Source organism: Solanum dulcamara, chromosome 8 (genome assembly GCF_947179165.1).
Source record: "Solanum dulcamara chromosome 8, daSolDulc1.2, whole genome shotgun sequence".
NCBI lineage: Eukaryota > Viridiplantae > Streptophyta > Magnoliopsida > Solanales > Solanaceae > Solanum > Solanum dulcamara.
In genome coordinates this window covers 21,870,354-21,885,059 of record NC_077244.1, presented here as the reverse complement: position 1 = coordinate 21,885,059, position 14,706 = coordinate 21,870,354, and the positions used below count along the sequence as shown (strand labels likewise).

The 14,706-nt window shown below is 38.5% G+C and overlaps 1 long non-coding RNA gene and 1 pseudogene across 1 annotated transcript; both read right to left on the bottom strand.

Annotated features, from left to right (window-relative positions):
• Nucleotides 1–212: 212 nt before the first annotated feature.
• Nucleotides 213–1,331, bottom strand: LOC129898552 (uncharacterized). Its single transcript, XR_008769394.1, has 3 exons — nt 1,257–1,331; nt 1,071–1,162; nt 213–452 (listed from the first exon to the last, which is right to left on the bottom strand). It is a non-coding gene; the product is annotated as an uncharacterized LOC129898552 (long non-coding RNA).
• Nucleotides 1,332–13,467: 12,136 nt separating this feature from the next.
• LOC129901935 (5S ribosomal RNA) lies at nt 13,468–13,586 on the bottom strand (annotated as a pseudogene).
• Between the last annotated feature and the right edge of the window lie 1,120 nt (nt 13,587–14,706).

Here is a 14,706-nt window from a genome sequence, read left to right as displayed (position 1 = left end):
ATTGAGACGAGACTCATGTCAAGTACCTTTCGAAAGTTACCCTGGATTATATCAGAATAAATCTTCTGGAATCATATAGACGTATCGAAGCATAATAAAATACCTTTTGGAAATCAAGTAATTGGCCATCCTAATGGCTCTAGGAATAGGAACATCTTTGAATTTATATAAAAGTCATATTTTTGTTTCATAAATACCATACCAAAACAAAGATTAGCTTTACATACTTATGTCAAAACATGAAAATCGAAAGAATATGCTTTACATACTTATGTCAAAAACATGCCAAAAGAAAGAAAGGTTTTACATACTTATAACAAATACATGCCAAAAGAAGAGAAAGTATAAGCTTTACGTACTTATGACAAAGACATGCCAAAAGAAAGAAAGGTTCGCTTTACGTACCTCTTACGGATTACTCTTAACTATGCTCGCCTCGTCGTCTCTTGAACCTATTTAACATGAAATTAATACTAAGGTTAACAAAACTTTAACTTTCCAATTTCCAACTCTACACCCAAGTAACCATAGGAATCATTTCCTTATCTATGTCTCTCGACTAGTTTATTACTAGCTCCGAATCTACCAAAAATCGGGCAGCATCTCCCCTGTAACTTGAACATCCCCGAGTTTTCAACTCGGCCACCATGTCAACAACCATACCAACATCAACATCCATCAGTATGTATACAATTAAATCACTTCAACTTTACACAATACAAGCTCTATACAACTCATTCCAAACTACGGTACCAAAATAGAGTTTTTAACCTTTATTTCGTAAAATATGTAGTCATACCAAACGGAGGGTTGTGTGGCTGAAACCAGAAGCACCCACATCCATTTTTGAGTACTTTACATCCCTGCAACACGCAATTAAACCACCACCAAACTGCAGCACCACAACAACAACACACTACGCGACTTCGATTTAACTACTACGACTTCCATTTAGTTTGTTTCCAACGTCAAACATCCTTATACATTTTTTCCACTTCCAGAATATTTTAAGACATATAATATACTTCATAACATCATCATAAATTCCAGTTCAAAACAGAAAACTTTACCTTTCCCGAAATTCACCAAAACTCGCCAAAACTTGCCTCGAAATTTCCTTTAGCGCAGCTGAAACTTATTGGCTGTTTGGTAACGTTTTGGGCTTCTTCAAACCATAAAATTTCATTAATAAAATCTTCATAACATCATGCTATAGCTCATATAATTAATTCTTGGAACGGAATTGGAGAACTTACCTTTTTCTCCTCCCAAAACCGTAGCTCTTTCCTTCTTTCTACCTTAATTTCTCTTCTCTTCTCTTCTTTTTTTTTTTCGTGCCATTTCGTTTTTCTTGCTCTTGAACACTCTAGATGAGTGTGGAAATTAATGAGTCATAAGACTCATATATATATATACAACTTTAGGGGTGACACATGTCATCCCCTAAGTGGTGACACGTGTCAAGCCCTAAGTGGTGACAAATGTCAAGATCTAAGTGGTGACACATGTCAAGGTTTCATTGGTCCAACACACCCCTTTTCTCCAATCATGGGATGCCATGTGGAATGTGGGTCCCACATGAGTCTTCTTGAAGACTTTGTGAAATTCCCATTTTACCCCTAGCCTTCCACAATATTACCATAGGCCACTTTGTGAATTTTCCTTTTTGCCCTTTGCCTTTTCCAATATTTCCACACTATTAATGATCATAAATAATATTCATATCCAACTTGTATATTAAATAAATTTTGGAAGATGTTCATTCCCTTAACTTTACCACGGCTACCTTAAAACATCCAACCGTATAAAATACGGGATATAACATCCTCTATGAGAAATACCAATTTTTGCCCCTTACTTTTTCTAATATTTCCAAGTTGAAATTCCAATTTAGTCATAAGAATTTTGTATCCAACAAGATCAACCATAGCCTTGCCCTTGACTTATTACCGTTATCCCGAAATGCCCTAATGTGCAAAATACGGGTTATAACATTCTTCCCCCCTTTTGAACATTTGTCCTCGAATGTTGAACTAACCTCATACGGTGTCTTCATACTTCAGAAGGGTTCCTCTTATTGTTGTCCTTTTAAGTATGCCCATTACCTATCCCTTCTTTCATATTTTTTAAGCTGCCGGGAAGCGTACGCTATAACTTGGCCGTGCTGCATCAAGACACAACCTATTCCTACACCCGAAGCATCACAATAAATAACATACCCATATGGTACCTCTGGAAGAGTTAGAACTGGAGTTGTAGTAAAATTCTCTTTCAATAACTTAAAGGTTCGTTGACAGGCACGAGTCCACTAGAATTTGACTCCCTTCTGAGTTAATCTTGACAGTAGTGCTGAAATTGAAGCAAATTTCTCTACAGATATCCTATAATAACTTGTTAATCCCAAGAAGCTGCGTACCTCTATAGGTGTCGTCGGCCTAGGCTAGTTCTTTACGGCCTCGATCTTCAGTGTATCTACCCTAATACCATCAACCCCAACAATATATCCCAGAAGTGCCATAGAAGTCAACCAAAATTCACATTTGGAAAATTTAGCATACAGTTTCTGGTGTCAGAGTACTATAAGTACCGCTCTCAGATGATTTGCATGCTCTGCTTCTGACTGAGAATAAATCAGAATATCATCAATAAATATAATCATGAACATATCCAAGAATGGTCTAAATACCCGATTTATCAGGTCCATGAATACCGCTGGAGCATTTGTCAGGCCAAAAGACATCACTCTGAACTCGTAATGGCTTTATTGGGTCCAGAATGTTGTCTTTGGTTTATCTGATTCTCTTACCCGCACCTGATGATAACCCAATCGCAAGTCTATTTTTGAAAACCACTTAGCACCCTCCAACTGATCAAATAAATCATCAATCCTGGGAAGGGGGTGTTTATTCTTAATGGTTACCTTATTCAGCTGCCTGTAATCAATACACATCTGCAGCAACCCATCTTTCTTTTACACAAATAATACCGGGGCTCCCCAAGGTGAAGTACTCGGTCTGATGAAGCCTTTTTCCAGTAAGTCTTCTAACTGCTCCTTTAGCTCTTTTAATTCTGCAGATGCCATTCTGTATGGAGGAATATATATCATATGGGTATCTAGCAGCACATCTACGGTAAAGTCTATCTCTCATTCGGGAGGAAGGCCTGGAAGCTCGTCTGGATATATATATGAGAATTCATTAACTACGGGAACTGACTGAAGGGTTGGCGCTTCCGCTTCCAAATACTGTATGCGAACCAGGTGATAAACACAACCTTTTCTGATTATTTTTCTCACCTTAAGGTAGGAAATAAACTTCCCTCTCGGCGATGCTGTATTAACTGCCCATTCCATCACTAGTTCTCCTGAGAATTGAAAATATACTCGAACTACTAGGTCTTACACGAGTCCTCATTCCCCGTTATGGGTTTCCTTTTTTGGTACTTGAGAATATTGTGATCCCTCTTTGGCCTAATATAATATGGTCTCGCGCCTTGCCGGTGATTTCTTTCGGGAGTTTCACTTACTGAGGTTTCCTTACTTTTCACCTCCTTCTAATAGTTTGATCTCTTTATTTTCTATCTACTTACCCTCTTTATTTCCCAAATATCTCTCTACTAAAATCTCCAATTTAACCTACAGTCAAATAATAGTAGAGTACGTTGCAACAGTTGTACCTTTTATTCTTATTGTCGCTCGATCTTTGGTACCCTAGCGTGATTAATACCTTTCTTACTGTGACACAAGTTGTTGGAACTCACATGTCCACCGATATAATTGTACGTGGGACATCCTATATATATATATATATGTATATATTCACTATCAACTAGACTACAAAATAGCTCCAAACGATGTTCAAGCATATCGTTGTTCTAGAGCTGTGATGTACTTTCTGTCTCTTCACCAGCCTAGTCTACATCGTCTTACGCGGCCTCTTGCGGTTTATAGCCATTCCATAAACTCTAGTTTTCCCTTAAGTTACTCTAGCCTCTGATTTGTGTCTTACGTCTGAATATATAGAATTCTTGCATACTTCTCAGGGGGTCACCCATCCTAAAATTGCTCCCACCTGAACACGCTTAACCTCATAACTTTGATGGAATTGGGTACGTTAATGTTGATATAATCGCGTCCATTTCCTCGTTTGACCTGTATTACATTATTGGGAGCGAGTCGAGATCTTACAAATTCTGAGACACTTTCGTAACACATCCATCTTTTACAATTACTGTTTTACCTTTTTTGATCCTCAATCTTTACTTTTTGCTTTCGTACGTGACTATCTTTCATCCTGGACTACCAGATTCCCGAGGGTAGTGATCGCACCATCCATCAAGGTCTCTACCAATGATTCTTCACACGGTCTCAGATACCGCAGCTTATATCTATTTATTATTAGCCTCGAGATCCATCCATCTGTTATAAGATCTCGTTTGGAGTGTAAGCGTTCCCATATACATATGATAGCACCAGTTGATTTTCTCTTACGCTTGTATTTCTCTTGTCCACTTCCCCCTTTAGGGTGTACCCATGTCATCCTCTGTTCATTTTCAACTATTCATGCACAAATGATTCTGTTTTAACATATTTAACATACCGCACCATGTCTACACCTTCTATTAGAACATCTATACTTTAGGTTACCTCTATAAGAAACCTTAGTACAACCATGGGTTGTTTAGTATTCTCGATGAATAGTACACAATCTAGTCCAAGTACTGGTACTCGAGTCATATAACTAATGTAGTAGTTTAGTCGAAGCTACATTCAATTCATCCCAATCAGTACGTCACTAGTGCTTATGGCCGTGTCCGATTCTCCATTCGGGGCACTTATACTCTGATGACACATGTTTCATATTTTGTTATCACAGTTTTTCCCAATGGATACTACTTGTTCCTTTAATAATTTCATAATGCCTCGGTTGTTTTGTAATTTCTGTTCTTTCTCCTCTAGGTATCCCAGTATTTTCCAATATGGAGGTACATATACATAATACCCTTTTCTGCCTCATGAGCTTTCATCATTATCGTGTACCCGATACTAACTCCTAATCTTACTCACGACCATATATTGTAGTTGCTTCCTTACTAAGCTTTATTTATTTCCATAACGATTCTCGTATATTCACAGTATACCCTACTCGTGTAACACTTCTTCACCTTCCTCACAATTATTGCTACAGGTTAATTCTAGTTGGTGAGGCAAACGTATTCAACCTTTGTCTAAATCATCCCTCCGTATTGCAGGCACTAATGAATCACCCCAGCATTTTTCCACCACATGAAACACGTGACCTTGAATCGCCTACAAATTTATGTTTTTCCATTCACAGGTTACACCTCCAATTAGTCGACTAGGAACTAATAAGATGTCCCTATACAATATTTTCCCAACCTCCACCAGAGAGGAACTAATATCCACTAAGCATCAGAGTACTTCCTAGTACTTGACTCACATGGTCTTGAGTCATGAACAATTTTTTTCTAGTCCTCAAATAACAGCTGAGGGTTTTGTACTTTCCAGCAATAATAAAACTCAATCGCTGGACACTTTTCCTTCCAACCGAAATTCTCTTTCGAATTATGACTCTCCAAGTAAAAATGGTACTCCTTTTACCGAAAACATAGAGGGAACCTCTTTCAGTTTTAGTCCAACGTTATAAATTTTACCCTATCGGTATCAACTTCCAAGACACCTTCTAAACGTATGTCTCAGTCTCTTCCTTGCTTTTGTTCCATTCTCAAAAAAATAATTGGGAATAGTTTCCTCTGTATTTTGTACTATCTAAAACCTGCACGCAGAACATAGCAGCAATGCCTCACAGGGCCAACATATACATTTTTTTATATCACCTTATATCATAGTCACACAGAGCTTTCAATATCAATAACCGTATGAAAATAATGGACTTACCTCATGTGTCTACCTTAAACTGCATTTATTGCACTTTCCTATCTACTTTTCTTTAAATTTTCAACTTTACATTTCAAGCTCAACACCTTACTCAACATATCGCTTTCATACCATTACTTACCCGTACACTATGTAGCTCCCAATATCATCCATCGCATTCCTCTATCGATATCGTTCCTTAGCTGAAATCAAATGTTAGAAAAAGGAATTTCATGTCCTATGGATGGGCTCTATCGCACGATCTTAGATATGAAAGAAAGGTAACATCCTAAATGCCCTGTAGCCTCCTATTTATAGATGTGGCGCACAACACACCGATAAACAAGACTCTACTAGACACGGTCTGTAGACATTCCGAGGAAGGACCACTCTGATACCACTTCTGTCACGACCCAACTCCGTAGGCCATGACTGGTGCCCGAATTGGGCACCCATACGTACCCTTAACCCCACTTAGTACATTAATCGAATAAACATAGGTAATGATTAGAAGGGATCTCTAAATAGATATAATGCACGAGGGCCGATAGGCCATCACGAAACACAAAACAAAACCCAAAACATATATACAAAACCCACATCTCATGTCTACAGACCTCTATGGAATGATATCCTAGTCATATGACGGGACAGGGCCCCGCCGTACCCCTGAACAACATATATATATATATATACAACAGAAAGTGTCAGTACCAGAATAGGGCTCCGGACAAAGGAGCACTGTCGACCAACATGGTGGATGTCCTAAGCGAGCGGATCAGCAAACCAATTATCTGTACCTGCGGGCATGTAACGCAGACCCCGAAGAAAGGGGGTCAGTACGGAAAATGTATCGAGTATGTAGAGCATGAACTGTAATAAGTAAAGTTATTTCCAGAGTAGAAAGTGCAAAAATGAGCAAAATATCCAAAAATATCAAATGCTTATCAAACCACATAAATGGGTTGTAATAAGTAAAGTCATTACCGCAATAGAATGTACAAAACTGAGAAAAATGTCCGGAGATATCAAATGCTGATCAAAACCTCAGATAATGTATGCAGAAAATCATATGCCATATCCGGCCCCATTATGGGACTCGGTGAACAAAGTGTGGTCGCCCTCCCATCATCGACGCCACAGCACAGCATAACACCAGAGTAGGGAATATCTCCGTAACAAATCATATCATATCAGATGGCCATATCAAATCATATCATATCATATCATATCATATCACAAACATATATGTACATGGCACAGCATAACTCCGTGGCATAACATTTACCACCCCATGTACATGTCATACCTGCCCCCTCACGTCGGGACACGGCGAACAATGCAGAGAAGTATGCACGATAACATATCCTGGCCCAGACTCAGTGAAGGAAGCATTAAGGCATCCACGAGTGGAGTAGTGAGAAACTATATGCAATTTAAATCATATTTAAGACTCAATGGAATAATCAGAATGAACTATCATTTAAAAATTGATACGAGACTCATGTCAAGTACCTTTCGAAAGTTATCCTGGATTATATCAGAATAAATCTTCTGGAATCATATAGACGTATTGAAGCATAATAAAATACCTTTTGGAAATCAAGGAATTGGCCATCCTAATGGCTCTAGGAATAGGAACCTCTTTGAAATTATATAAAAGTCATATTTTTGTTTCATAAATACCATACCAAAACAAAGATTAGCTTTACCTACTTATGTCAAAACATGAAAATCGAAAGAATATGTTTTACATACTTATGTCAAAAACATGCCAAAAGAAAGAAAGGTTTTACATACTTATAACAAATACATGCCAAAAGAAGAGAAAGTATAAGCTTTACGTACTTATGACAAAGACATGCCAAAAGAAAGAAAGGTTCGCTTTACGTACCTCTTACGGATTACTCTTAACTATGCTCGCCTCGTCGTCTCTTGAACCTATTTAACATGAAATTAATACTAAGGTTAATAAACTTTCACTTTCCAATTTCCAACTCTACACCCAAGTAACCATGGGAATCATTTCCTTATCTATGTCTCTCGACTAGTTTATTACTAGCTCCGAATCTACCAAAAATCGGGCAGCATCTCCCCTGTAACTTGAACATCCCCGAGTTTTCAAATCGGCCACCATGTCAACAACCATACCAACAACAACAGCCAGCAGCATGTATACAATTAAATCACTTCAACTTTACACAATACAAGCTCTATACAACTCATTCCAAACTACGGTACCAAAATATAGTTTTTAACCTTTATTTCGTAAAATATGTAGTCATACCAAATGGAGGGTTGTGTGGATGAAACCAGAAGCACCCACATCCATTTTTGAGTACTTTACAGCCCTGCAACACGCAATTAAACCACCACCAAACTGCAGCACCACAACAACAACACACTACGCGACTTCGATTTAACTACTACGACTTCCATTTAGTTTGTTTCCAACGTCAAACATCCTTATAAATTGTTTCCGCTTCCAGCATATTTTAAGACATGTAATATACTTCATAACATCATCATAAAGTCCAGTTCAAAACAGAAAACTTTACCTTTCCCGAAATTCACCAAAACTCGCCAAAACTTGCCTCGAAATTTCCTTTAGCGCAGCTGAAACTTATTGGCTGTTTGGTAACGTTTTGGGCTTCTTCAAACCATAAAATTTCATTAATAACATCTTCATAACATCATGCTATAGCTCATATAATTAATTCTTGGAACGGAATTGGAGAACTTACCTTTTTCTCCTCTCAAAACCGTAGCTCTTTCCTTCTTTCTACCTTAATTTCTCTTCTCTTCTCTTCTTTTTTTTTTTCTTGCCATTTCATTTTTCTTGCTCTTGAACACTCTAGATGAGTGTGGAAATTAATGAGTCATAAGACTCATATATATATATATACAACTTTAGGGGTGACACATGTCATCCCCTAAGTGGTGACACGTGTCAAGCCCTAAGTGGTGACAAATGTCAAGATCTAAGTGGTGACACATGTCAAGGTTTCATTGGTCCAACACACCCCTTTTCTCCAATCATGGGATGCCATGTGGAATGTGGGTCCCACATGAGTCTTCTTGAAGACTTTGTGAAATTCCCATTTTACCCCTAGCCTTCCACAATATTACCATAGGCCACTTTGTGAATTTTCCTTTTTGCCCTTTGCCTTTTCCAATATTTCCACACTATTAATGATCATAAATAATATTCATATCCAACTTGTATATTAAATAAATTTTGGAAGATGTTCATTCCCTTAACTTTACCACGGCTACCTTAAAACATCCAACCGTATAAAATACGGGATATAACATCCTCTATGAGAAATACCAATTTTTGCCCCTTACTTTTTCTAATATTTCCAAGTTGAAATTCCAATTTAGTCATAAGAATTTTGTATCCAACAAGATCAACCATAGCCTTGCCCTTGACTTATTACCGTTATCCCGAAATGCCCTAATGTGCAAAATACGGGTTATAACAATAACTTACATCTAAGACATGTCAAAAGAAAAGAAAGATAGCTCTACATACTTATTCCAAAACACGCTAAAAGAAAGCTTCACATACCTCATATGGACTTCTCTTAATCACGTCCACAACGTCGTCCTCCAAACCTATTTAACATAAAAGCAAGGCGAGTATCAACAACCTTAAACTTTTCAGCCCCTTTGGTTGCACCTTAGTATTCACATAATTCATTTCCTCGTTCGCCTCTTCGACTAGTTCCTTAACTCATTTAAAGATAAGTATTCAGCTGCTTGTGAACCTTCGGGTACTGTTTTATTCAATGTTTGTTCAATTACTCTTTTACCTGCAAAGAATTGGGCAGTATCTCCTATATTATATGCCCTATCCGAATTCCCAATTACATACCTAATTAATATAGCCAACCAACAACTACAACCTGCAGATCATATACAAGTAAAACATGGAAACATTACACAATATAAACTCCACCTAATTTGCTGAAAATTGTAATATCAAAATAGGGTTTCTAGTCTTTATTTCGCAGAACCTTTAATTATACGAAATGAGGGGTCGTGGGCATGAAACCAGAAGCACCCAAACCCTTTTAAAATACATTTAGTCCCTGCAACACATCACCACACACCTGCAGCATCACCCCACACACACAACACCCTATTTCGACTACAATTTAACTACGACGATTTCACTTTCGATTGTTTCTATTGTCGAGTATTTCCACGACCTTTTTTATACTTACAGTAGTATAAAAGGTATATAATACCCTACATAAAACCCCCATAAATTCCAAATTTAAAAGAGAATTCTTACCTTACCCGAAATTAGCCAAAACTCGCCTCGAACTTCTCTAGTCGCACTGAAACTGTGTGGACTGTTTGCTGTCCGTTTTGGCTGCACCAAGTCATGATTTTATACTTCTAATACCTACATATCATTGCGGTATACACTGGAAAATTAATTTATAGAATGAAATTGGGACTTACCTATTTTGTTCCTCCTAGCTGCCACACTTTTCTCTCCAAGTTTACGGTTTGTTTTCTTTGTTTTGCGGCAGATTTAGGTGCAGGAACTGAAGTATATGTTACATATACATACATATATATGGTCCCAAGAGGTGACACATTTCATCCCCTAAGGGGGACATGTGTCCAGTCCATATTGGGCCACCGTAGCCATGCATTGAAGGAGGGGCTGCCATGTGGCAGTGCGGCCCACCTCCCCCAAACAGGTGGGTCACCTACTTGACCCCAAACAGGTGGGTCACCTTCTTCTTTGAGGCTCTGCCATGTGTCACTCCTCCATTGGCTGCCACGTGTCGTCTTTTCCCCTTTCTCGTAGTTTTGTAATCTCATCTTATTTTAAGAGCCTATGTAATCCATGATACGTAAGCTTAGTTTGTCCTCAAGTAGCTCAAGTATGTAAGACCTCTAAGTTGGTAGCTTACGTAGGTAAATCGAGTCCTACGACTCATTATTTAGCCTCCAATTCCTTCTGGATTCTTTTGACTCTATTTCCAACCTTCTCTACTATGGGGTAACACATTCTCCCTTTCTTAGAGTTATTTGATAGTGTCGTAACTTATCCGGCTCACATAATAATGTCTAAGGAACTTAAGAGACATTCTGAGCTCGAGAGTGTGGGGTGTAACATCCTCGTCGGCTTATAAATATTGTCTTGCCTATTGGCACGCTATGACTCAAATAAGAGACAGGTTTCCTTATAGTTAGCAAGGGTACATGCGAGTCTCCAGTTTGGGCACCTATCATGACCTACGGGATTGGGTCATGACAGAAGTGGTATCAAAGCGGTCCTTCCTTGGAATGTCTACAAAGTGTGTCTAGTAGAGTCTTGTTTATTAGTGTGTTGTGTGCCACATCTATAAAAAGGAGGCTATAGGGCATTTAGAATGTCACATTTCTTTCATATCTAAGATTGTGCGATAGAGCCTAGCTATAGGACATCGATAAAAGAAAATGACGGATGATATTGGAAGCTACCCAGTATATAGGTAAATAATGGTGTGAAGGAGGCATGCTGGATAAGGTAAGAACATTAAAATATGATTGAAATGTAAAGTCGAATATTGAAGGGAAACGTAGATAAGAAAGTATAACGGGTGCAGTTCGAGTTAGACATACGAGGTAAGTCCATTATTTTATATTGTTGTTAATATTGGGTGCCCTGTGTGGCGGTGATATGAATATATATATGTTGGCCCTATAAGGTATTGTTGGTATTTCCTGAGTGCAGGTTTGGGATAGTAGGGAATATAGAGGAAACTCTGCCAATTTATTTTTGAAATAAAAAGAGAATGAGATATAAGGTTGTATTATATCTTGAGAGATTATATCCATGGTAACGATAAGATCCAACTAAACTAGAAGTACAACTGACTTTGGGAAATAAGTAAATTGCGGTAAAGGTGGTAATTAGAAGGTCGATACTGATGTGGTGAGAAGAAGGGTGATGGATATAAACGTCTTAAGACTGCCTGTGAGGTATTAAGGATGACAATGATGAGGAAGGATAAGGGGGTTAAGTACGCTTGCTCCACCAGGTGGAATAGTCCAGAGTAAGGATCGTGAATAAGGGTTAAGAAATATTACCCTCCGGGATTGACCATGATCAGAATATAGTGTGAATATAATGAGGATTATCATGGAAGTACGTAGGGCCTAGTAATGAAGTAACTAAAGAATGTGATTGTGAGTAAGATTAGGAATCAGCATCGAGTACACGATAAGGAGGACAGCGCATAAAGCACAAAAGGGGTATTGTGTATATGTACCTCCACCGTGGAAAATAGTAAGACCCCTCAAGGATGAGGGAGGTAGCTCTGCAAGACCATTGATGCATTGTGAGTCCATTAACAGGAACAAGTGGTATTCACTAGGATGAAGATACTGTTATAGCAAAGCTACAAACATATGTCATCAAAGTATAATTGCCCCCGAATGGAGAATCAGACATGATTATAAGCACTAGTGACGTACTGATTGGGATAAAGGAAATGCGGCTTCGACTAAGCTACTACATTAATTATATGACTCGAGTACCAGTACTTAGACTAGATTGTGTACTATTTATCCATAATTCTAAGCACCCCATGGTTGTATTAAGGTTTCTTAAAGGGGAAACCTAAAGTATAGATGACTTAATAGAAGGTCTAGACATGGTGCAGTATGTCAAATGTGTTGGAATAGAATCATATGTGTATGAACAGTTGAAAATAAATAGAGGATGACATAGGTACGCCCTAAAGGGGGGAAGTGGATGAGAGAAATACATGCCTGAGATAAAATCAACTGAAACTATCACATGTTGATAGGAATGCTTAAATTTCAAGCGAGATTCCATACTAGCACAAGTTAGCAGGAGCTCGAGGCCAACAATAAATAGATAGAGGCCGCGGTATCTGAGACCATGCAAAGAATCATGGGTGCCTATAAAAAGGGGTGAATACGATAAGAGAGTAGGACTGAGCAAACTAAGGGCCGCGAAAATGGTAGTAGAGTCGTGTTTGAGTAAAGATTAAGATATGGAAACAACGTCATTGGTTGCTGATATCTGGACATACAAGTAGCAAAGAGAAAGAATAGAAAATCTCTTACGGTAGGAAATAAGGATACCAAGGAGTACGTAAAGGAAGAAAATAAAGGAGTAGGACAAAATAGCATTGGCACGAGCAAGTTCTAGTGTGAAGTCGATATGTAAAGCAAGATGGGCCGGGAAATGAAAATATTATATCTATCTTATACAAGTTGTATCGGAATGGTTATATACCTATGTATATGTATATGTTGAGTATAGGGTCAAGTGAGAAGTACACGAAAAAATGAGCTAGGATGTTTTCGATATGTTACAGAGAGATGTCAAGATGGGTTAGACAAAACTACTGATATGGGGTGAGTACTAATGGAAAAATAGGACCTAGCTGTGGTTGAACCAACAATCTATCCCAATGTCGAGTGTAAGACAGGGGCGGATAGGGAAAGGCAAAGCATGAAGACTATCGAGAAGATGCTAAGGTAAATCTTGGGCTAGGTTGAGTGCCTTCACACATTATTGCAAGGATTGCAATGGAATGTGACATGAGGACTTCCCGGGGGGTCACCCATCCCAGTACTACTCTCTCCTAAGCATATTTAACTTTGAAATTCCAGTGGGATCTGGTGCATTAATGCTGCTATGATCGCACGAGATGGAAGAATCTGAACTAGCGGCGAAGCAACGACACGAGATTATATACCTAGAGTGTTATAAGTTATGTTAAGGGAATTATAAAAGGGCTTAAGCAAAGCAAGCAGGATTAGCTGATTACTAACAGATGGAGCACTTGTATTCCACAGTTCTTCAACATAATACTAGTTCATGATAGGCAAACCACGAAACGGCTATACCGGTTATTGTCTGAGGGGATTTTAGCACAACTTAGTAGCCGACTCTGATGGGCAAAAAGAAAAACCCAAAAAAGTGAGGGTACCAGTTGATGTCATCTAAAGAAGGCAAGAAGTAATATACGATGTCGAAGATTCCACAACACGTCCTTGGCTACAAGACTCACTTTGCACTCCCTAGACAAATAATTCTATATGGAATGTTATCCGTAAATTAACAAGATCTGCCCATGTTCCTCCAGTCAAAGACTACCTACTTAGCCAAGATGGTGTGAAACTATAGGTCAAGAGGGTGGTAGGACCTTACGGAGTTCCAATAGCTATTGTCCTAGATGAAGGAGCCTAAGTTACAGTTAACTACCGAAGATCAATTTACAAAGAGATTGGGAAGACAGATAGGTCTTCGTACACCATTTTACCCTCAGACTGATGGAAAGACTAAGTTTACTAGCTAAATGTTAGACGATATATGGCGGGCCTATATAGTTGACCCCAAAGGTAGCTCGGACAATTGGCTACCACCTGTCAAAAGTATTTATGATATTAACTATCATTCTAGTATCCAAATGTCCCCATACGAGACTTAGTATGGCGGATAGCGTAGGTCGCCAATTAATTAGTTTGATGGTAGTAAAACACAACTAATTCACCCATATGTGGTTCAATAAGTGGTATAGAAAGTGAGCTTATTCGGGAGAGATTATTAGCAGCTTCGAATCGATAGAAGTCATACGTGGATAATCGACGTCGATCTCTAGGGTTTCAAGTTATAATTAAGCACTCCCAAAAGTGTCATCCACAGAGAAAGTTATGAGATCGAATAAGAAAGAGGACCTTAGTCTGAGATGCATTGGCTTTTATTAGATCCTCCGCTGAATAGGCAAGGTTGCCTGCAAGTTGGACTTACTAGTGGATCTAGAAGT